Consider the following 23,017-nt stretch of genomic DNA (forward strand, 5'->3'; position numbering starts at 1 on the left):
TGAAGTGAATGCAGAACAGCCTTGGAGCCAAAAAACAAACAATGAACAAGCAAAATCCTTAATTAAAATCTTGCCCCTGATAAATCCTGGTAAATAGTGTCTTGATCTTTAATTTCTTCTGATGAAATATATATGTTTTCCTTATCCTCTGTTTTCCCAATATAAATCCTGATTATTACATCAATTTCCCAATCTCAATTCTTGTGTAACATTTCTTACTTTTTTTTGCTATTTTTTCTATAAAATTAATTATGTTAATGAACTTTTTTAACTACAGTAATGGATTTTTAAATAAAAAAGTTACATGACAGTAGTTAAATACACATTCATATGTCTATCTATCTATCTATCTATCTATTTTTATTTCTTTTTATCTACATGTAAAATTTTTAACCACAAACTTGGAGAGGTATAAAGTTGATTAAAATGTCATTTAAGACTTGAAGTGAAAGGTTTAAATGAAGTATGATTATTCAGTCTGAATAAACACTGAAGACTTATTTGACATCATGAAGCATTTAAATGCTTAATACCAAGGACCATGACAAAGTAGCAACATTTCTATAGCATATTTTTATTGTTTTACAAAATGCAACTGAGCAAGAAAACTTGTACTGAAATTGAGGATATCATGTCCCACCACTAAGTGATGGTGGGCTTAAGCCCACCCTAAGCCTTTGTACCCACATATGGAGTCAGCTTTGCTATTCTTGAAGTGGTCTTTGCTAGCTAATTATATTTAAACCATGTTCTCTGCCCACCTTGGATCCTGGATGACTCCTGTTAAACTATAAAATCCTATCTCTAACTATCTTTTAGGCATACCAAATTGTAGGTCCAATAGACATCTTAAACTCAATTAGGTCCAAAATGAGCTCATTACTTTTCCTCTTAAACCCTCCTCCATTGTACCACCCTACCTTCCCTATTACTGTAGAGGACAACATCAACCTCTTTGTCCCTCAGGCTTACTACCTGAGAGCCATCCTCGATTCCTCACTATCTCTCACCCACCATACCAAAATTGTTGTCAAGGCCTATCAATTCCACCTTTGCAACATCTCTGTAATATAGCTCCTCCTTTCCTCTGACATTGCCACCACTCTAGTGCCTGCTTTCATCACCTCATGCTTTAATTATTGTAATAGCCTGATTGTGAATCCACCTGCCTCAAGTCTCTCTCCACTGCAGTCCAGCCTTCGTTCAGGCACTAAAGTGATTTTGCTAAACTGTAGGTCATGTCACCCTCTACCATCATCCCCTACACCCACTCAATAAACTGTAGTGGCTTCCTATTGTTTCAAGGAGAAAATGCAAAATGTAGTTTGGCATTCAAAGTGCTTCATAATCTAGGCCTCTGCTAAATTTTCAGTCTTTTTACACCTTACTCCTGAGCAGGAATTTTGTGATCCAGTGACATTGATGTCATGGTTGTTTTATGAACAAGACACTCAATCTCTAAGATCTGGGCATTCTCTCTGTCTATCTCCCATGCCAGAATCACTCTCTGACTATTACCTCCTTGGCTTCATATAAGTCCCAACTAAAATCCTACCTTCTACAGGAAGCTTTCCTCCAATTTATGCTGTAGATACATTGCTTTATTTATATTGGTTTGTATGTTATCTCCCCAATTAGGCTGTAAACTCCTCGAGTGTAATGATCATCTGTTTTGTATCCTAAATGTTTATCGCAGTGCCTGGCACACAGTAAACACTTAATAAATGTTTGCTTATCCATTTACTATCTGTAGTTATTTGTTTATTTACTTGTTTATTTAGTTTTTCAAGTATTCACTTATTTGTTTGTTATCATGGAAAACTTGGAACCCTGACCTTTACGTTATTCTCCATGATACCAAGATAGCACATATAAAAGGAACCTGCAAATAGAAGCAAAACCAAATCAAAGAGAAGGACGGTCTACCAGTCATTCACACAGAATTCATTGATATGTCCTTTCACAAAAGTGTTGTTGTAATGCCCCAAAATGATGCAGATGTTTCCCTGCCTTCCAGCTGACATTTCTAACAGAATATATGTTCAGTCAGTCTAACAAAATGGAAATACTTCAAATACAAAGTGAACAATTGACTTTTTTCCAAGCCTAGAAAAAATTAGAGAATATTAATAACAGAAGACTGTCTACTGGATAATTATTTGTTTTTTAGCCATAGCTTCTCACTAAGACCTCTTAATAAGCTATGGAGATTTTTAGACCTGTGTTAGTAGAAAGTCCACGCATACCCACTTATTCAGAGGATTCTTGAAATGCTAAAGTCTGCAGTATCTCAATAATTATAGGGCTGCCAGATGATATAGTGGATAGAGCATCTGACATGGAGTCAGGAATCCTTGAGTTCAGATTTGACTTCACACACTTACTAGCTTTGTGACCCTGGGAAAGTCACTTAACCCTTATTGGCTTCAGTTTCCTTCTCTGTAAAATGGGGATAATAATAGCACCTACTTCCCAGGGTTGCTAGGAGTATTAAATGAGATAATTATAAAATACCTAGCACAGTTCCTGGCACACAGTAAGTGCCTTATGAATTTTAGCTGTTATTATTACTAGTTGATGGCAGTAGTGCCTTTTCTTGAAGTAGAAAGTAAGAAGCTTAATTCTCTCAAGTATGACAAGTTAAATCTCAGACAAATTATATTTATATATATGTTTATATGTATATGTACATATGCATATGTATATGTATATATGCTTATATGCATATATGGATGTATGCATGTGTATTACACACATACATACACATGTATATGTATATGTATATGTATATGTATATGTATATGTATATGTATATGTATATGTATATGTATATGTATATGTATATGTATATGTATATGTATATGTATATGCATATGCATATGCATATGCATATGCATATGTATATGTATATGTATATGTATATGTATATGTATATGTATATGTATATGTATATGTATATGTATATGTATATGTATATGTATATGTATATGTATATGTATATGTATATGTATATGTATATGTATATGTATATGTATATGTATATGTATATGTATATGTATATGTATACGTATATGTATACGTATATGTATGTATATGTACATATTGTGCAGTGGATAAAACACCAGCCCTGGAGTCAGGAGGACCTCAGTTCCAATAAGGCCTCAGACACTTAATAGCTGTGTGACTTTGGGCAACTCACTTAACTCTAATTGCCTCCCCCCCAAAATACAAATATAATATGTCTACATATGTACATATAGAAAAATTATAAATTATGATAAAAGCTTAGGGAAAGACAATGTAAGTCCTATATAAATATAGTTGCATGAACATAGACATATAAGTAGTTTTCCTTTTGGTGTCAAGATTGATTATTATATATTACTTTTCTAAAGCTTTAAATGATCCTTTTCCATTAATATATATATTTTGAGCTACATTAGACACACTTGAAAAATCATACAGTTTGCCAGATAAACAAGATCATACATGCAAAAATAGATTCAAAGTAACATAGAGGGAGCATGGTATCAGGGAATGAATAGTGGGTTCAAAGTTAAAGGACGAGAGTCTGATTTCTACCTCTGTTGTGAATTATCTGTGTTACCTGGGGTAAGCAACTTAATCGCTCTGGGTCCTTAGGGTGTGTGTGTGTGTGTGTGTGTGTGTGTGTGTGTGTTGTTGTTGTTGTTGTTGTTGCTGTTGTCATTGTTGTTGTTGTTGTCTACAAAAGGAGAGAATGGATGTTATGGCCTATGAGGTCACTTTTGCCTCTAACTCTATGACGTCTGAAGTAGCTTACTGAACTAAGCTTGATTCAGAATTCTGTCATATTTTTCATTTTTCTCAAAGCAAATGTAATTTTGATGACAGAAATTTTAAAAACTGAACAAATAAAACCTGGGATCTTTTATATCTTATCTTTTGGGCCATGATTGGCAATGTCTTTTCAAATAGATAGAAGGAAGGTGGTAGAAGAAATCATTATTCAACAAAGGAAATGGATTACAAAATTCTACTTTAGCTCAGTACTATTGAAAGTTATATTTATTTGTTAAGATTGTGACATTTATAAATATATGTATATACATATATGTATGCTCTATTTTTCTGTTTATCTGTTTATCTATCTATCTATCTATCTATCTATCTATGAATGAAGAAGGTCTGACTTCTATGTTAGGAGTCAACTTCTATCTATTTCACCTACCCTGATTCATTTAAAGGTTGCTTCCTTGCTCATCCTGTTTACCTGATTCCACTTTTTTTGTCTTTACCTTGTGCTAAGCAAACCTGCTCAAAGTTTCCATTCTTTCACAGTCCCATCTCTGCTACCAATTACCAATAACTACAGACTTAAAGCCAAAAGTTATTGGAAGAGCTTATATTCTTACTATAAAACTACAACAATCAGCTATGCCTCTGGGTTGCCAGAGGCAGATGTCATCCAAACTGAGTTGAAAGGAGTAATGACCTTCTGGGACCTTGACATTAATAGTACAACCTGAATGAAATATGTCTCTTTGGAAAACTCTATATTTGTCCAAAATTGGAAGGTAACCTTATTGTAAGGAAGTTAAAGCCTGGATCCCAAATGACTTGGCCTCCTTGCTTCTGTGCAGAAATAGAGTGCAAAGTGGTAACAGATAAAATGTTATCTTTGTTGTTTATGGAATACTCTGAAGTTTTAAAAGCCACTTCTCTTTCAGCCCCTAAGGAGTTTTAAGAATGAGGAAAAGGTGAGCTGAAAATATGCACTGCCTTTAGATTTGAGTGGCAAAACAAAAAAAAAAAAACCAAAACCTGAAAAGTCAAAAATTCCATTAAAAACATGATTTGCAACCATAGCTATATGTTCTGTTTTATGCCCTGAAAAATCAAGAATACGTCTTTGTCATCAATGAAACTGAAACTGGGACTACCAACTTGGATTTAATAGTAATAGGGACTGTATCATCACTGTTAAGTAAGTGTAGAGTTGGTTCTTTGCTAAACATTTGAGTGAAAATATCTTACTTGAAATTTTTTTGGGTAAAATGTGGGATCATAGAAGTTGAAGGGGTGGGCAGAGTAAGTCAGAATATTGAAAGATATTTGCTATCTTCCTAGGCAAAGTAAACAGAATGAATGCATTGGTTCAGTTAGCTAACACAAGAGGAATTACAAAACATACCAATTAGAGTGCAGAAGCAGCCCTTCTTTCTCAATAGTGGTCAGCTCGAGCCCCTGACTCCCCACACTTGGCATTGATCTTGGCACCACTTATTCCTGTGTGGGAGTCTTTCAACATGGGAAAGTGAAGATCATTACTAATGACCAAGGAAACAGGACCACCCCAAGCTACATCACCTTCACCAACACAGAACATTTAATCCATGATGCTGCAAAGAATCAAGTTGCAACAAACCTCTCCAATACTCAATACATCTAATTGGTCATAGATTTGGTGATGCAGTTGTACAGTCACACATGAAGCATTGGCCTTTCATGGTGGTAAATGACACAGGCAAGCCTAAATCCAAGTGGAGTACAAAGGGGAGACCAAAACTTTCTATCCAGTAGAAGTATCTTCTATGATCTTGACCAAGATGAAAGAAATTGCTGAAGATTACTTTGGGAAGACTGTCACAAATGCTGTGGTCATAGTACCAGCCTATTTCAACAATTCCCAATGTCAGACCACCAAAGATGATGGAACTGTTGCTGGTTTCAATGTTCTCCAAGTCATCAATGAGCCAACTGTTGCTTCTCTTGCTTATGGCTTGGAAAAAATGATTGGTGCCAAGAGAAATGTGTTGAACATTGACCTTGGAGGTGTTACTTTTGATTCTTCCATACTTATCAATGAAAATGGCATCTTTGAGTTCAAGTCCAAAGCTGGGGACACCCACTTGGATGGGAAGGACTTTGACAACCAAATGATCAAGCATTCCATTTCTGAGTTCAAGCAAAAGCACAAGAAGGACATCAGTGAGAACAAGAGGGCTGTTCACCATCTGCACACCACTTGTGAACATGCAAAGTGTAACCTCTTTTCTAGTACCCAGGCCAGTATTGAGAATGAATCCCTCTGTGAAGGTATGGACTTCTATATATAAATCACCCAAGTCCTTTTCAAAGAGGTTAATGTTGATCTCTTCCATGGCACACTGGACCCTATAGAAAAGGCCTTAAGAGATGCCAAGCTAGCTAAATCACAGATTTATGACATCATCCTGGTGGGTAGTTCCACTCTCATCCCCAAAATGCAGAAGCTTCTGCAAGACATCTTCAATGGCAAGGAGCTCGACAAAAGTATCCATCCTGATGAGGTTGTTGCCTATGGTGCAGCTGTCCAGGCTGCCATGTTGTCCAGAGATAAATCTGAGAATGTAAAGGACTTGCTGCTGTTGGATGTCCCTCCTCTTTCCCCTCCTCTTTCCCATGGAATTGAGACTGCTGGTGGAGTTATGGCAGTTCTTATCAAATGTAATACCGCCATTCCTATCAAACAGACACAGACCTTTACCACCTATTCAGACAATCAGCCTGGTGTTTGTATTCAGATTAATGAAGGTGAGAGAGCAATGACAAAGGATAACAACCTGCTTGGCAAGTTTGAGCTCACAAGAATCCTCCCAGCACCCAGGGGTGTTCCTCAGATTGAAATAACATTTGACATTGATGCAAATGACATACTGAATGATTCTGCCATGGATAAAAGCACAGGCAAGGAGAACAACATCACCCTCACCAATGATAAAAGTCATCTGAGCAAAAAAGACACTGAGGGTATGGTCCAGGAGGCTGAGAGAAAAGGTGTCCTTCCAAGAATTTTCTTGAATCTTGTGTTTTTAACATGAAGGCTACTGTAGAGGATGAAAAACTGCAAGGCAAAATTGTTGATGGAGACAAATAGAAGATTCTTGACAAATTTAATGAAATAATCAACTGGCTGGATAAGAAAAGTCTGCTGGGAATGAAGAATTTGAGCATCAGCAGAAAGAATTGGAGAAGGTCTGCAACCCCATCATTACTAAGCTATACCAGAGTGCAGGGGGCATGCCAGGAGCCATGACTAGTGTGTTCCCAGTGGTGGAGTAGCCTAATCTGGAGGTGCTTCTTCTGGACCCACAATTGAAGAGGTTGACTAAACATACCAGAAGAAAGAGCATTCCACACAGCTTTCCAAAAACTGAAGGACTCAAATTTGTAGCCAAGGAAGTAGCAGTTAAAAAGTAACATTTAAGCTTCTGTGTAAATCTAGGCATTCTGAATACTTGAATGTGTGCAAAGGGAGAGAAGTGAATAACAGCACTTTATCAGTACTTTGAACAAGTGGAAATTCAAGTCTTGTTCTGGAGAATAAAATCTATTTAAAATTGGCACCTAAAAAAATGAAGAACATACCAATTAAAACAAAGGAACTCCTTTTTTTCCTCAACTTACTAATTAAAGTTTGACTTCTCAAATCATTACCTCACAATATGCTTCATAATAATTTTAAATACAAACACTGGAAAGCAGTAACTGAGAAAATAGACTTAATATATTATGGGGCTCATCCAACCCTAGTTACATATATGTGTGTGTATGTGTGTGTGTATGATTGTGTATATATGTGCATATATATGTCTGTATACATAGACATATAAGAAGTGAATTCATAAGTATTTATGTAGTGCCTATTATTATGAAAGGTAGTGTAGTGGGTTTTTTTTTTAATTTTTAAGTATGATTCCATCTGCATTCAGACTCATAGTTCTTTATCTGGATGTAGATAGCATCATGAGTCTTTTGGAGTTGTCTTAGATCCTTTGCATTGCTGTGAAGAGCCAAGTCTATCAAAGTCAGCCATTGCACAATGTTCTCAGTTCTGTCCATTTCACTCTGCATCAGCTCACATAAGTCTTTCCAGGATTTTTTTTGAAGTCTGTCTGCTCATCATTTCTTATAGCATAATGGTATTCCATTACATTCATATACCACAATTTATTTAGCCATTCTCCAATTGATGGGCATCTTCTCAATTTCCAATTCTTGTCCACCACAAAAAGAGCTACTATAATTTTTTTTTTTTTACATGCGGGTCCTTCTCCTGTTTTTAAGATCTCTTTGGGATACAGACTAGAAGTGGCATTGCTGGGTCAAAGGATATGAACAGTTTTATAGCCCCTTGGACATAGTTCCAAATTTCCGAAATGGTTGGATCAGTTCACAACTCCACCAGCAATGCAATAGTGTTCCAACTTTCCACATCTTTTCCAATATTTATCATTGTCCTGTTTTGTCATGTTAGCCAATCTGATAGGTATGATGTGGTACCTCAGAGTTGTTTTGATTACATTTCTCTAATCAATAGTGATTTAGAATATTTTTTCATATGACTGTAGATAGCTTTACTTTCTTCATCTGAGAACTGCCTGTTCATATCCTTTGACCATTTATCACTTGGGGAATGACTTGTATTCTTATACATTTGACTCAGTTCTCTATATATTTTAGAAATGAGGCCTTTATCAGAGACACTGGTTGTAAAAATTCTTTCCCAGTTTTCTGTTTCCCTCCTAATCTTGGATGCACTGGTTTCATTTGTGCAAAAACTTTTCAAGTAAATGTAATCAAAATTATTCATTGTGCATTTCATAATGTTCTCTTTTATTTGGTCAAAAATTATTCCCTTCTCCACATCTGAAAGGAATACCATTCCTTACTCTTCTAGTTTTCTTCTAGTACCAGTCTTTATATTTAAATCCTGTACCCATTTTGACTTTATCTTGGTTTATGGTGTAAAATGTTGGTCTATGCCCAGTTTCTGCCATGCTATTTTCCAGTTTTTCCAGCAGGTTTTTTTTTTGAATAGTGATTTCTTATCCCTGAAGCTGAAGTCCTTGGATTTATCAAATAATAGATTAGTATGGTCATCGACTGTTGTGTCTTGCATACCTAACCTATTCCCCTGATCCACTACTCTGTTGCTTAGCCAGTAGTAAGTAGTTTTGATGATTGATGCTTTATAATACGTTTGAATATCTGGTACAGCTAGGCCACATTCCCTTCCATTTCTTTCCATTAGTTTCCTTGATATTCTGGACTTCTTGTTCTTCAGATGAATTTTGCTACTGTTTTTTTTTTCCTAGTTCTATAAAATATTTTTTAGTAACTTAATTGGTACAGTGCTGAATAAGTAAATTAATTTAGGTAGAATTGCCATTTTTAATATATTAGCTCAGCTGACCCATGAGTAACTCATATTTTCCCAAGTATTTAGATCTGATTTTATTTGTGTGGAAAGTGTTTTGTAATTGTTTTCATATAGTTCCTGGTTTTGTTTTGGCAGGTGGACTGCCATATATTTTATAGTATCTACAGTAATTTTTAATGGAATTTCTCTTTCTATCTCTTGCTGCTGGGCTTTGTTAGTAATGTGTAGAAATGCTGATGATTTGTGGTGTTTGTTTTAAGAGGACTTGCAATTTTGTTGTTATTGTAGGGAGCTTCTGATCAGCCAGTAGCCAGTACGGTGAATCATAACCCATTGAAGACAAATTGAATTATGCCTCTCATTTGAGTATCAGTTTAGCTATACTACCTTGGTGAAGCTCAACACAAGAAGGCTGGCTTCTAAGTTATTTTGGCAACATAAATTCATGAAACTACCTGCTATTTTAATGAGATATCAGCATCGGAATAAGTAGAGGGAGCATACCCACATATGGAGTCACACATTTTTAAATACTAAAGAATACTTCAATTGATTACCCCCAACCACTCCATCTTAATTTTACAAATTTGAATCTCTATTTTTCTCATCTTTGAATTTTGCATTTCTAAAAATATAAAACTGGTGTGTGTGGGGGTACTCTTCTTCTTCTTCACCAATCCACTTCATATAATCCTGATGTCTCAGCAACTCTGGAACAGTCTTAAACTTATGCACACAGAGATATGTTCCTGTGACTTCTGCTATGCAAGTGATTGGATTTTTAAAGGATATGCTGGGGAGGAAAAGCTCTAGAATATTAAATTGTATTAAAAAGGTTTTAAGTATATTCCTCAAAGGTTCTTTACAAGGACCGGGATATCTCAACACGGAAACTCAATATCATTAACTTGACTAATTTGTGGTAGCAAATAAAAAAAAAATACAAAATGGCTGTCAAACCCATTTAGATACCGTTCAACAAGTACAGGAACTATATCATGTTAGGCTTGCTATCAATATTGATATAGTCAAAAGGAAGTTCCTCCATGAAGATGAAAAGGAAGAAATCAATTCATGGTCCTCTTCAAGAACTAAGGACAAAATACAACCTGTGAATAGTCTGAGCTGCCCAAATGGGGACCCACTGGCCAGTACCAGTCGGGCAACTCAGCTCATTCTCTCCTCTCTTCTCTTCTCCTCTCCTCTTCTTGGGTATCATGCCCTTACCGGATTGTGTTCTTCCCAAAGGAAGGTAAATTTTAATGGCCAAAAGCTATTTAGTTAATTTGGGGTTTACTGACTAGGTTTCTTTCTCAAAGACCAGGCCTTAAACCCAATTCACTCTAGATCTCATTGATTGGACAATAATATGTCTCTTGCCTAAGCAATAACCTTAATGGTTATTATTTTGGGCCCTCCTGGCTCAGAGGGAATATAAATAAATAAATATTTCTCTTTTGGCCAGCAACCCTGAGGGGTCTTCCCCTCCCCATTTGATTTTTATTTATTTATTTTTTTAATTAAGGGCCATCCCTTGACTCACTTCTTTTTGGTGAGGCAATCAGGGTTAAGTGAATTGCTGAGAGACACACAGCTAGTAAGTATCAAGTGTCTGCGGCTGAATTTGAACTCAGGTCCTCCTGACTCCAAGGCCAGAGCTCTATCCATTGCACCACCTAGCTGTCCCCTTGACTCACTTTTTTTTTTAGGCAATTGGGGTTAAGTGACTTACCCAGGGTCACACAGCTAGTAAGCGTTAAGTGTTTGGTCTGAGGCCAGATTTGAACTCAGGTACTCCTGACTTCAGGGCCGGTGCTCTACCCTCTGCACCACCTAGCTGCCCCTCTCTTGACTCACTTCTTAAAGGAGCCTATTCACTGAATGGGCTTTGTCTCACTCAAAATGAGAACTTGAAAATACCTTAGCTTGAAAAGGTCAAGGTCGCCCACCGCATCCTGGGCTATCTACATTTGTGTTGATTGACATCTGGCCACTGAACCTGGATTGCTCTGGAGGACAATGTGAGGCTGGTGACTCTGCACAGCCCTCTCTCACTCAAGTCCAATTCAATTGCAAGTCATGCAAGTCTCTCTGATGTCATAGTCCTCTTCAAGATGAAGGATAAACCACAACAACCACAAAGCAGTGAACAGAACAAGTCTTACATCTAAAGATAATTTGAACTATTGCTTCCTAGGACACTTGGTTATGCTGCCTTCAGATACTCATGATGCATATTTGTAAAAAGTCAAACATGAAGATGCTTCCAACTTCTATGTTAACATCTGTTGGAGAGGTTAGGGAACCTTATGAATAGCTGGATAAAGACAGTTAAGATTGAATCTCCATTCCTTATGACACGTTGACTTCAAAGTAAAGATGAATTTGGGAAGGAGGTAAAAGATTTGTCTCACTTCTCACACGGGAGCGGAGGGAGAGGTGATACAAAATCTTCATATATAAGTTCATACAAAGTAAAAAGAAAGTGATTTCAAGAAGAAAGGAGAGGGAAGGGAAGGTAAAGGGAAGGACAGAAAGGGAAGGGGAAAAAAATGGAATACACATTTATATAGCACCTACTATATGCCAGGCATTGTGCTAAGCACTTTACAACTGTTATCAAGGACTACTTACTCAACTACTAGGAAAATCAGGAAATATAGGACATAGCACCTTAGTCATTTAAGTTGTGCTTTGAAGTAGGGAATTCTTTAAAAGAGAAGTATGATAGGTTAGTCCCTCTCCCACCACCACTCCCATTCATGTTTTATATGAGGAATAACTGATAGGTCATTTTCAATGAAATGGAGAATCATGAAGATGGCTAATTTGAAAAAAAAATCTGAAACTGTAGCTGGTAGTCTGTCACATAGTGCAGGTTTTACAATACCAGGCTGTGGATTCTGTATTTTATCCTAGAGGAAGTAGGGGGCCATGAGGGATTATTGAACTGGGGATGATATGGTCAGATCTGTGTTTGAAGAATATCAATTTGGTATCTATGTGCAAAATAGATTGGAAAACAGAGATTAGAGGAAAGAATGATTAAAAAGTTATTCCAAAAGTCTTGGTTAATACAGGTAATGAGGGCATAACTAAAATATAATTCATATGAATAGAGAAAAATAACATATTTGAGAGATATTGTGAAAGTGGGATCAACAAGACAATGGATATGGAAGTTGAGGAAGATATAAGTCAAAGGTGATTCCATATTTGTGAATATGAGTGACTGGAAGAGAAAGTATGTCTCAGGCTTCAGAGTCAAAAGTTGCCAAATGCTTATATCATCTAGTGTTTGTATAATATTAATACTTTGTTTGAAAATAGAATTTAGAGAAATCAAACATGACAAAAATTGAAAAATATTACCAAAATGAAATTAATTACATTTTTACCAAGAGAAAAGACTTATTATTGATATGGAACTTATTTCAGAATCAGTGTTATTATATAGTCAGACCATCTTTTTTTTTTTTAGAATAAGGATCAAAATCAATGACAAATTACAACAAAAGAATAAAAATCAAATGGCATGTTCCATAAGTCAGTAAACTGTATCCTGACCTATTTAAACAAGTAATTGGTGCTGAAAATGGTAAATGAATATAATAATTATCAGAATAATTTTCTTTTTTTCATTTTTTATTAATTTATTTTGCTTTATCAACAATCACTTCCATATGCTTTTGAGTTTAAAATTTTTCTCTGTCTCCCTCTCCACCCCCATCCCTGAGTCAGCTCACAATCTGATATAGGCTATACATATACATTCCTATTAAACATACTTTCACATTAGTGATGTTGTAAGTAAGAATTAGAAACAGTAGGAGGAACCACCAGAAAGAAGAAACAAAACACAACAGAAAAAAAAAAGCAAATAGTATGCTTCGATCTGCATTCAAACTCCATAGTTTTTTTCTTTGAATGTGGATAGCATTTTCCATGATGAGGTCTTGGGACATGTCTTAGATTCTTGTATTGCTGAGAAGGGTTAAGTCTATCAATATTAGTCATTGCATAACATGGCTGTTACTGTGTACAACATTCTCTTGGCTCTGTTCACTTCACTGAGCATCAGACCATACAAGTCTTTCTAGGTTTTTCTGAAGTTGGCCTGTTCATCATTTCTTATAGCACAATAGTATTCCATTACATTCATATACAACAACATGTTTAGCCATTTCACAATTGATGGGCATCCTCTCAACAGAATAATTTTCAAAGTTTAACGGATATAACTCAGTGATCATAGGAAGTCCAAAATAATATACTTGATTCTTCAACCAATAAATATCTTAACTCTTTACAAAGTGGGGACACAGAAATGTCAAGTTACACAACAATTTGGAATATAAGATCATTTATAAAATATTACAAAGCAAGATTGAGGAAAGTTATGAACAATAGGACCTCAGAGCATAATGAAAAGGAAAGAGAAAAACAAGTTCATATAAAGTTTGTTGAGACATTCCATCAAACCAGATCCTTTTGAGATAGTTTAAGGCTATTTATCAAAGAAGGAAAACAAATATTGAAAAACTGAAGAAAAAAGATCTAAAATAATTTCTGTAACAAAAAAAAATAACAAAACCATTTTTTTTTATTCCTGGAAATTGAGTTATCAAGCTGAGATATGCATATCATTGTCTCCAACATGCTTACTGAGGACAGATTAATTTCATTAAAGAAAATAAAGATGGAGAAAAAAGCAGCTGGTTTAGACCACGTAAGAATAAAAGAAAGATATGATGTCATTTATACAACTTTGTGGATTAGGAAGAATCAGTTTTTAAGTTATCGAAAAGAAAGGAGTATATGAAATAATTGAAAAAAAATCTTATGCTATCATCCAGGAAAAGGTACATTAAGTAAACTCTAGTAGCTACCAGATCATATACTAACATTCCCATCATTTAAAAGTTTTAGGAGAATAATCTAAATATATTTGAAAGACTTCCTCAAAGAAGAAAGTATAAGGCAGCAAGAAGACTTTCACAAATTATAAGCTACATGGAGTCAGATCTTTACAGCCACAAATTTGAACATGGAGGGTTTGGAATAATATGTACTTGACTCAGTCTTCTTTTTCCTCTTGGGTCCCTAATGCTATATCAAAGCTGTGGAAGATATGAAAGGACTGTGCAAAATGCCTTAGAAATATATTAATATTGAAAAGTTGATTGAGAGAATAACAAAAATTAATTACCCATATACTTATTCTTCTATCAATATAAAATTTTATTAGAGTCAACTATACACAAATTGAGGGCATCTTTGATAATGGATTTGGTAAATAAAAAATAGACTTATTAGCTATGTTCAACAATAAACCTCTCACAGCTGACATAAGGAGTTAGAGAATGCTAGATTCTACAGTGTGTGTGGTTTGTTGAGTACGAGAAAGCAGCAATTGATTTGGTAGTGAGAAGTGTTCCCTCACAAGCTATTATTTCAAAAACAAGTTGCACTGAGGAGGTGGAGCCAAGATGACTGAGTAACATACATACTGCCCATAAATGCTGCAAAGACCAAAGAATGAAGAATATCTATTGATTACATTTCGATATACATTTGTAAACATACCCTATAAAACTCCTTCATTAGAATATATATATCTCAGTCTTGGTGACTAAAGCTCCACATATCCCTCCCCTAACTTTTTTCTTTTTAAGATAATCTGACTACACTATATTGTTTTCACTATAGTTTGTCAATGGTTTCTTTATAATCAATAGAGATTCATAAATAATATTTCCCTTAGGCAGATGCTTGCCTAATTAGAACTTTGAATAGTCACTTAACATCTTGGAAAAGAACTTTTCAATTTGAAAAAAAGGTTCTTATAATTGTTACAAGAATGAAGTTATCTTAGTACAAGGTAGTATTCAATTATTTGAAGAACCATTTTTACATGGTAATCATTAATCTGAAGTAAGCAGTTATAGTTAGTTATAATAAGAGCATCTTCTGCTTAGGGCTTATAAAGTGCTTTTATTTTCCCCATATCAGCTTTGTGAGAAAAAGAGTATTACTCTAGTTTTCCCAGTGAGGAAATTGATTACAGGGATATTTAAAAAAATTATCTTTGGTTCCACAGTTGCAAAGTGATAGATTTTTTTCAAATAGATTTTTGTTGCTGTCTTTACTTTTTATATTGCCTCAATATCCCCCTAACAACTAGCATTTTAGATCATTTATTTTCATTCTTTCATTAAATAAGCATTATTAAATACCTACCTAATGCAGGTTCAGTGACTCCACAAAAAGTAACTTAACTGATATGTCTCTTTTAGGGAACAATTTTGTATTTGGCCCTCATTCTAGTGTATTGCTACCCAGACAAAGGTAAAGCCCCATAAACCTGATGGGTTTTTTTCTTTGTTTTTTTTTTTTTTTAATTTAGGTAATTGCATGGATAATCATGCAAAACATTTCCAAAATACTCATGTTCTGAAAAAAAGTTCTTCTCTTCAGTGAATATTTGTGCCTCTTTTTACATTTGGCTTTTTAAGACATTCTTCTCCTCATTCACTTTTTGTACCTCTTTACCATTTGGCCAGTCTGTTTTTTTAAGGTGTTATTTTCCTCAGTATTTTTTTTTTGTGTCTCCCTTACTAAGCTGTTGACTCATTTCTCATGATATTCTTGTATCACTCTCATTTTTATTCCCAGTTTTTTGCTCTACCTCTCTTACTTGATTTTCAAAGTCCTTTTTGCATTCTACCATGGCCTGAAAGCAATTCCTGTTTTTCTTGGAGGGTTTGGATGCAAGAATTTTGACTTTGCTCTCTTCTTCTGAGTGAGTGTTTTGATCTTCCTTGTCACAATAGTATTTTTATGCAGTTTTTTTTCCTGTTGTTTGCTCATTTTCCCAGCCTATGACTTTTAACTTTGTTAAAGTAGAGCTCTGCTTCCAGGGTGGAGGGTGCACTATCCCAAGCTTCAGGGGTTTTGTGCAGCTGTTTTCAGAGATCCTACAAAGGATGTGTAAGTTTTAGTTCTTCCAAGGGGATATGATCTAATGAGATGTGTGTTTACTACTCTCCTGGCCTGTACTGTGGTCTATGAATGACCACTAGTACCCTGTCCTGCCTTGGCACTTTGAAGAGGGTACCTGCCCCACTGTGACTTTGAGCTCTGGTGTGCTAGTGCTCCTCCTGGTCCTTGAGCTGTTTACCCAGGACATTGACCCAGATTTGAGGATAAATAAAGTAACAGAGTCCTTCCTCTGTGTTGTCAAAGAGACCCCTGACTCTCTTTATGATCATTTGTTAGACTCCCCCTTACTGTCTGTGGGCTGAGAGTTATGGAAGCAGCCACTAAAGTTGCTGATTCAGTAGCTCCCACATCTGTCTGGCTACTGGTTTGCTAGGGCTAGTCTGTGTTGATGGGGCCTGTGCTGGACTGTGCTACATTCTCACCCTGCTACAACAGATCTTTCCTGCCAACTTTCTACATTGCCTCATCCTGGAAAATTGTTTCACTCCATCTTTTTGTGGGTTCCACTGCTCTAGAATTTTTGAGTCACTATTGAAAAGTATTTGGAGGGGTTTGGAGGAGAGGTCACAGGAATCCCTATCTTTATTCTTCCATCTTGGCTTTGCTAGCAGATAGATTCTTTTAAACACAGTTATAAAGTGTGTTCAAGATGTAGCACTATCACTTGAGAAAAAGAATTAACAGTAGTTAATATTTGACAATTAAGATTAGCAAAGAGATAATAACCTAATTCGATGAATTTGTATCCCAAGTTCCAGATAATCTATATGATAAAGAAGCATCCTCCAAATTTTTTGATCACACATCCTATCAGTTTAAAATATACACCTATTTAATAATTTATAAATTGTATGTGTTCTGCTACAGTAAGAATGTCTGATATAATATACAAAAAGAAAAAATAAATTGTACAGTTAAATAATATTTGGTGCTACAGGTAATGGGGAACCACTGTACTTTAGTAAGTAGGAGAGTGACAAGTCCAGGTTGTTTAGGAAAATCATTTTGGCAGCATAGAGAATGGATTGGAGTGAGAGAGGCTTGAGGCAGGTTGATCAATTGAAAGAATGTTACAATATTATAGGGAAGAAGTTATGAGACTGTGTGAGTGGCAAAAAGGGAAACTCCCCAAGAGAAATTATATTATGGGACCTTGTATAATTGGTTGGACAGTGGTGCCTGTGACAGTGGACTTTGGAATATGGGTGATTTGTGTGTGTGTGTGTGTGTGTGTGTGTGTGTGTGTGTGTGTGTGTGTATGCGTATAAGAAAGATACTATTATGAAAGCTGTAATCCACATCATAATCTGTTCATGCTAGTTTACTTGCTACAACTTTCTTTACCCCATCCAAAATGAAAGAGGGGATATGATTTTTACAATTCCTTGAATCCCATATGAAGCCTACCTCAGAGGCATTTAGATGGCACAACAAATAAATCGTTGGATTTGGAGTCAAGAACACCTGAATTCAAATCCAGTCTCAAATGTTTACTAGTTGGGTGACTCTAGGGAAATAATTTGACAAATGTCTGCCTCAGTTTCCTCAATCGTAAAATGGAAATCAAAAACCACCTACTTTACAGGGTTGTGAAAATCAAATGAAATATTTGTAAAGTATTTAACATAATGCCTGCCATTTGGCAAGTGTATAATAAATACTTATTCCCCCTCACCTTACCTACCTACCTTTTGAATGACTGCTGCTCTATTCATGAGGAGATCTGGATGTTATGAGATTTCCTTAGAATTTTCCCAATAGCGCCTACACAATTGGGGTTTAAAGTGGTTAATTTTAGTTTTGAATTCACTAATTAACTGGCTGAAGGAGTCGGACAATATTTGATTTGTATCACAGTAGCAGGATTGGAAGAAAGAGTCAGTGTAGTAGAATAGGTGTAAGTATGTTCATGCTGGAGAAAAGATACATGACTGGTGGTGTTTATGAGTTTGGTGAAAAATACCTACACATTTCTATTAGAATCAGTCTTTGTACACTCTGCAATATCTCTACCCCATGAAGCTATTTCCCCAGAAGGCCCTACACTTTGGAAACCATTGCTCCAGGATTCTAAAATTGCTGGTGCGTACTTTAAAAAGACTTAAAAGGTCAAGAAGAGTAGGTTGTACATAATCCATCCAAGCTTTACTGAATATTACTTCCTTTCACACATTTTATCTTTCAGTAAAATTGTCCTGCTTGCTGTACTCCATTCATGACATTCCATATTCCTCATTTCTATGTCATTGTTCATGTCAAGTTCCTAGAATACATTTCTTTCTCATCTTTTTAGTATTTCATGTTTCTTTCAGAATTCTACTATGGTAATTAATCACCTTTAATGTGGGGCCTTACCTGAATCCCCCATTTTTATTGTGCTTTTCTCTGAAATTTCTTCCCTTATATTTATGTTGTAAACTTATTTTTGTACATGTGTTACCCTCAACTAAATACAAGCTCCCTGAGGGCAGAAACTTACTGTTTCATGTTGGTCTCTGTGTCCTTAGTGACAAATAGAGTCATATATAGGGATGAAGAGCTCTAGAGGTTTGGGGTGCTTCTGGGAACCCCCGAGATTGCGATGCTGGGCGCTGCCTGAAAGAATTCAACTCAAATCTTCTTCCAGCCAGAGGAAAAGTTTTATTAGTTATAAATCACATGGGCCAGGTGAACCCGTAAGGCCGAGCAGGCATGAGAAAGTCTCAGCCTTTTGGGCACAAGATTCTTAGAGTCTGAATGGGGGCCAGGGTAGATCTTATATACTAAAGTGACTTTGGGTGGCCAGAGAAGGGGGCTGGGAAAAGGGTCTAGGTGAGAATTCAGTCTAGAAGGTCTGAGAGATTGAATAGACAATGAGAATAGATAATGAAGGAACTGAAAGGAATCTGAATGATATTAAAAAGGTGGGGCTAGGGCTTTCAAAGGGAGAAAAGGGGAGTTGACAAGGGGAGTCCATAAGGAACCTAAAATGGGAGCCAGATTCTTTTTTAGGGTAGGGTAAAAGGCACATCTGAATAAGATTAAAAGGTAAGGCTAAGGCTTTCAAAAGCAGATGAGGGACTGGGGCCCATAGACAAATGGGAGTCAGATTCCCTTTGGGTTAAGGGGCTTGGACCACACCACATCAGGTACAGCTATATAGAAATAATTAAATGTGTGCATTTTTTTTTTACTTATTTTCTCCTATATCAATTGTCTCATAGTGGCCATAAAAAACCATCACTGCTGATTTTTACTTCACTGCTTTGCTATCATATTTTCTTAATGTAGCTTATCCTGAAATGTAAAGGAAAGTTGTTTATTACAAACTGATTAATTAAATAATTTTAAAATATACTCCTTTCCCAAAAGTCTTCATGGTATATTAGCATAAGTTTAAACATGCAAATAAATTATCATTTTTAAACCTGAATAAATAAAAGAGAGTATACTCCTACAGGCAAGTAGGATTTCTAGTTAGTGAATAAAGACTGTTGTCTAACTTTTCCTCTCTTTCTGGTGTCTGCTGGTAAGAATTTAATGTATATTCTCTTTCTTTAACTTACAATTTATCTGTTGAGATGGAAATCTCAAGCATTCTAATCAATTTAAGTTCTTCAATTTATGTCACAGTCAATGGCTGAGCATTCATGCTTGCTAAGGTCAATTACCTTCTCAGTATACTTCCCTGTAGATTTCCTTTTGCTGCTAACTCAAAGTTGACACGTTGGCTGCTTCTACATCAAATCTGTTCCTTAGACCATTTTTCCTTTTCAATTTCTTCCCAGTGACTCCTCATTACTCTCTGTTAGCAAACAATAAGGTGGTCTGTGTTTTTTGTTTCAGATCCCTTTCTCACTCTCAAATATTCCTTTCTGATTTCCTCAATGCCTTATCCCTGATTTTGATGCTAAATTTATAGGAATACCTCTCTCTGCTTAAACTGCCAATACATTCTTGTAGAGTGAAGGAGGAAAAGAAAGATCCCAAGCCTCAATGTGAAACTGATTTGGGCTATGAGGATATGCAACTGTAAAGGAAAATGCTTATAGTCAGAACACAGATTAAACCAGTAATGGAGTTGAGACAATATTTTGGTATCTTGAAAAAAAAGCACTTGATTTCATTGAAATGGAGAGATATTGGTTTGATTTCTGTCATTGACACTCAGTGTGGAAGTAAGTACTCTACCTCTGGAGTTGTTTTATTGTCTGTAAAGTCTGAGTTGTTATTATGATTGTGCTCTGCATAAATCACATAGGCATTATCCTCCCTAGGCTTACATAAGCTCAGTTTCCAATTCATTGATCAGATAATCAATCAAACTTTTTAAATACTGGGACAATTTCAAGTGATGAATGGGATTTAAAATTCAGCAAACCACAATTTTATCTCCATTTCACTGTTATTTATTGGTAATGTTTCGTGTTTTGTGATGCAAACTATTAAACTTCATTTAAATTGTTGTGAATTTTAAAACTTAATAAATAAAGTGTATTTAACATTAAAATATAGAAGTATCATTTTTAAGACCAATGTCCTGAATTATAGCACCTTCTCAGTTTGAGTCTTTCTCTTTTTTCTTTAATTTTATTCTTTCTCTTTTTTGCTTTCTCAAACAAAAATAAAAGAAATATTTTAAGTTCCACAACTTACACAGTTAACCTCTGTCATTTAGAATACACCCTGTGATTTATTCTTCTCTCTGTGCTATCAACTAAGGGATACACGTTTTGAGTGAGTTTTCTCTTTGATTATAGAACATTATTTCAGAACATTTTATTAAATAATGTTATTTTTGAAGATTTAAAAATCAGACTTTTGCTTAAAAGTTACTTTTTTTTCTTTGCTAGCTATTGAAAATTGTTCACATGAATTTCAAAGTCACTGTTTGAACATTGCCAGAAAACCAGCCTGCAAGGACTTTTTCTTCTGTTTTGTATATAGAGGCAGCATCTTTAAACTAATTATCTGAACCTCTTTAGACATCTTACCTGTCACTTTTCCTCTGTATTGTGTTTCTCTCCATAGGTTCCATTAGCTTATCTCTCCCTTTTCATAAATAGAAACTTCCTACATTTGTTCCTTAAAATTTTATTAGGTCAATGCCATTTGCTATAGCAAATTTGCTTTTTGGCATTAACTCACAAAATATTAAAGTAAATCCTCAGTGGATGGTCGTTTATATTAGAGACTTCTCTATTATTGTCTTAACAGAAATGAAATTTCAGATTATGACATACTTGTTAGGATAGTGATGAGGACTAGACCAGTGATTTCATAAATGTAGGAACTTCTCAGATGAAGAAATTTCCTTTACTGAAGAGGTCTAGAGTTTTGGGGTGTGGCTGGAGCCCCAAGATTGCGTTACCAGCCCTTGCCTGAAAGAATTCAACTCAAATCTTCTTCCAGCCAGAGGAAAAGTTTATTAGTGATAAATCACATAGGCCAGGTGATGCCTGTGAGGATGCACAGGCATGAGTAAGTCTGAGCCTTTTGAGCTGGAGATGCTCAGCCCTGAATGGGGGCCACGGTAGATCTTATATACTAAAGTGACTTTGGGTGACCAGGGAAAATGGTCTGGGAAAAGGGTCTGGGTGAAAATTCCAATTGGAATGTCTAAGAGATTGAATAGACAATGGGAATAGATAATGAAGGAACTGAGAGGTATCTGAATGCGATTAAACAGGTGGGGCTAGGACCTGTAGACAAATGGGAGCCAGATTCCCTTTGGGGCAAGGGACAAAGACCTCTGCTCGGGCCACACCCCATCATTACCAAAGAAGGACAGCACCATCTCTGTAATGTATGCTCTTAGAGAGTGGTCAAAAGCATGGAAAGATTCAAGGACTATCTCTTCTACATGGCATACCACATAGGAAGTTGGCTTTGCAGCCAAGAGGATTTAGGCAAACTTTTTTTTTTAATCCAGTGTGTTTTATTTTTTTAAACTTTTTGTATTTTCCTATTCTTCTTCCCTTTACAAAATGTTTTTGACTCTCTGTTCAGTGGCTTTCTTCTATGTTTCTGGTTTCTTAAGATTGTTTTGTAAGAATTAGAACCAATGGGAGAAATCACCAGAAGGAGTAAACAAAACACAACAGAAGAAAAAAATGGCAAATAGTATGCTTCCATCTGCATTCAAACTCCATAGTTCTTTCTTCTTTGTGAATAGCATTTTCCATCACGATGCCTTTAGAGATATTTTAGATCCTTATGTTGCTGAGAAAGGTTAAGTTTATCAATGTTAGTCATCGCACAGCATGGCTGTTATTGTATACAAGGCTCTCCTGGCTCTGCTCACTTCACTCAGCATCAGACCATACAAGTCTTTCCAAGTGTTTCTGAAGTCAGTCTGTTCATCATTTCTTATAGCACAACAGTATTCCATTAAATTCATATACCACAACTTCTTCAGGCATTCCCCAACTGATGGGCATCCTTTCAATGTCCAATTCTTTGCCACCACAAAAAGAACTGCTATAAATATTTTTGTACATGTGGGTCCTTTTCCCATTTGTATCATCTCTCTGGGATATAGCTCTAGAAGTGCTATTGCTGCGTCAAAGAGTATGCACATTTTTATAGCTCTTTGGGCATAGTTCCAAATTGCTGTTCAAAATGTTTGGGTCATTTCACAACTCCGCCAACAATGCATTAGTGTTCCAATCTTCCCACATCTTCTCCAACATTTATTATTTTCCAGTTTTGTCATGTTGACCAATCTGATAGGTGTGATGTGGTACCTCAGAGTTGTTTTGATTTGCATTTTTCTAATCAATAGTGATTTAGAATATTTTTTCATGTGACTATAGATGGCTTTAATTTCTTCATCTGAGAACTGTCTGTTCA

General features: G+C 35.8%; 1 pseudogene; it reads left to right on the top strand.

Annotated features, from left to right (window-relative positions):
* The first annotated feature begins 5,454 nt into the window (after positions 1 to 5,454).
* LOC110212455 (heat shock cognate 71 kDa protein pseudogene) lies at positions 5,455 to 7,188 on the top strand (annotated as a pseudogene).
* Positions 7,189 to 23,017: the final 15,829 nt, after the last annotated feature.

Source organism: Phascolarctos cinereus, unplaced genomic scaffold (assembly GCF_003287225.1).
Source record: "Phascolarctos cinereus isolate Bilbo 61053 unplaced genomic scaffold, phaCin_HiC Scaffold_7;HRSCAF=346, whole genome shotgun sequence".
Lineage (NCBI taxonomy): Eukaryota > Metazoa > Chordata > Mammalia > Diprotodontia > Phascolarctidae > Phascolarctos > Phascolarctos cinereus.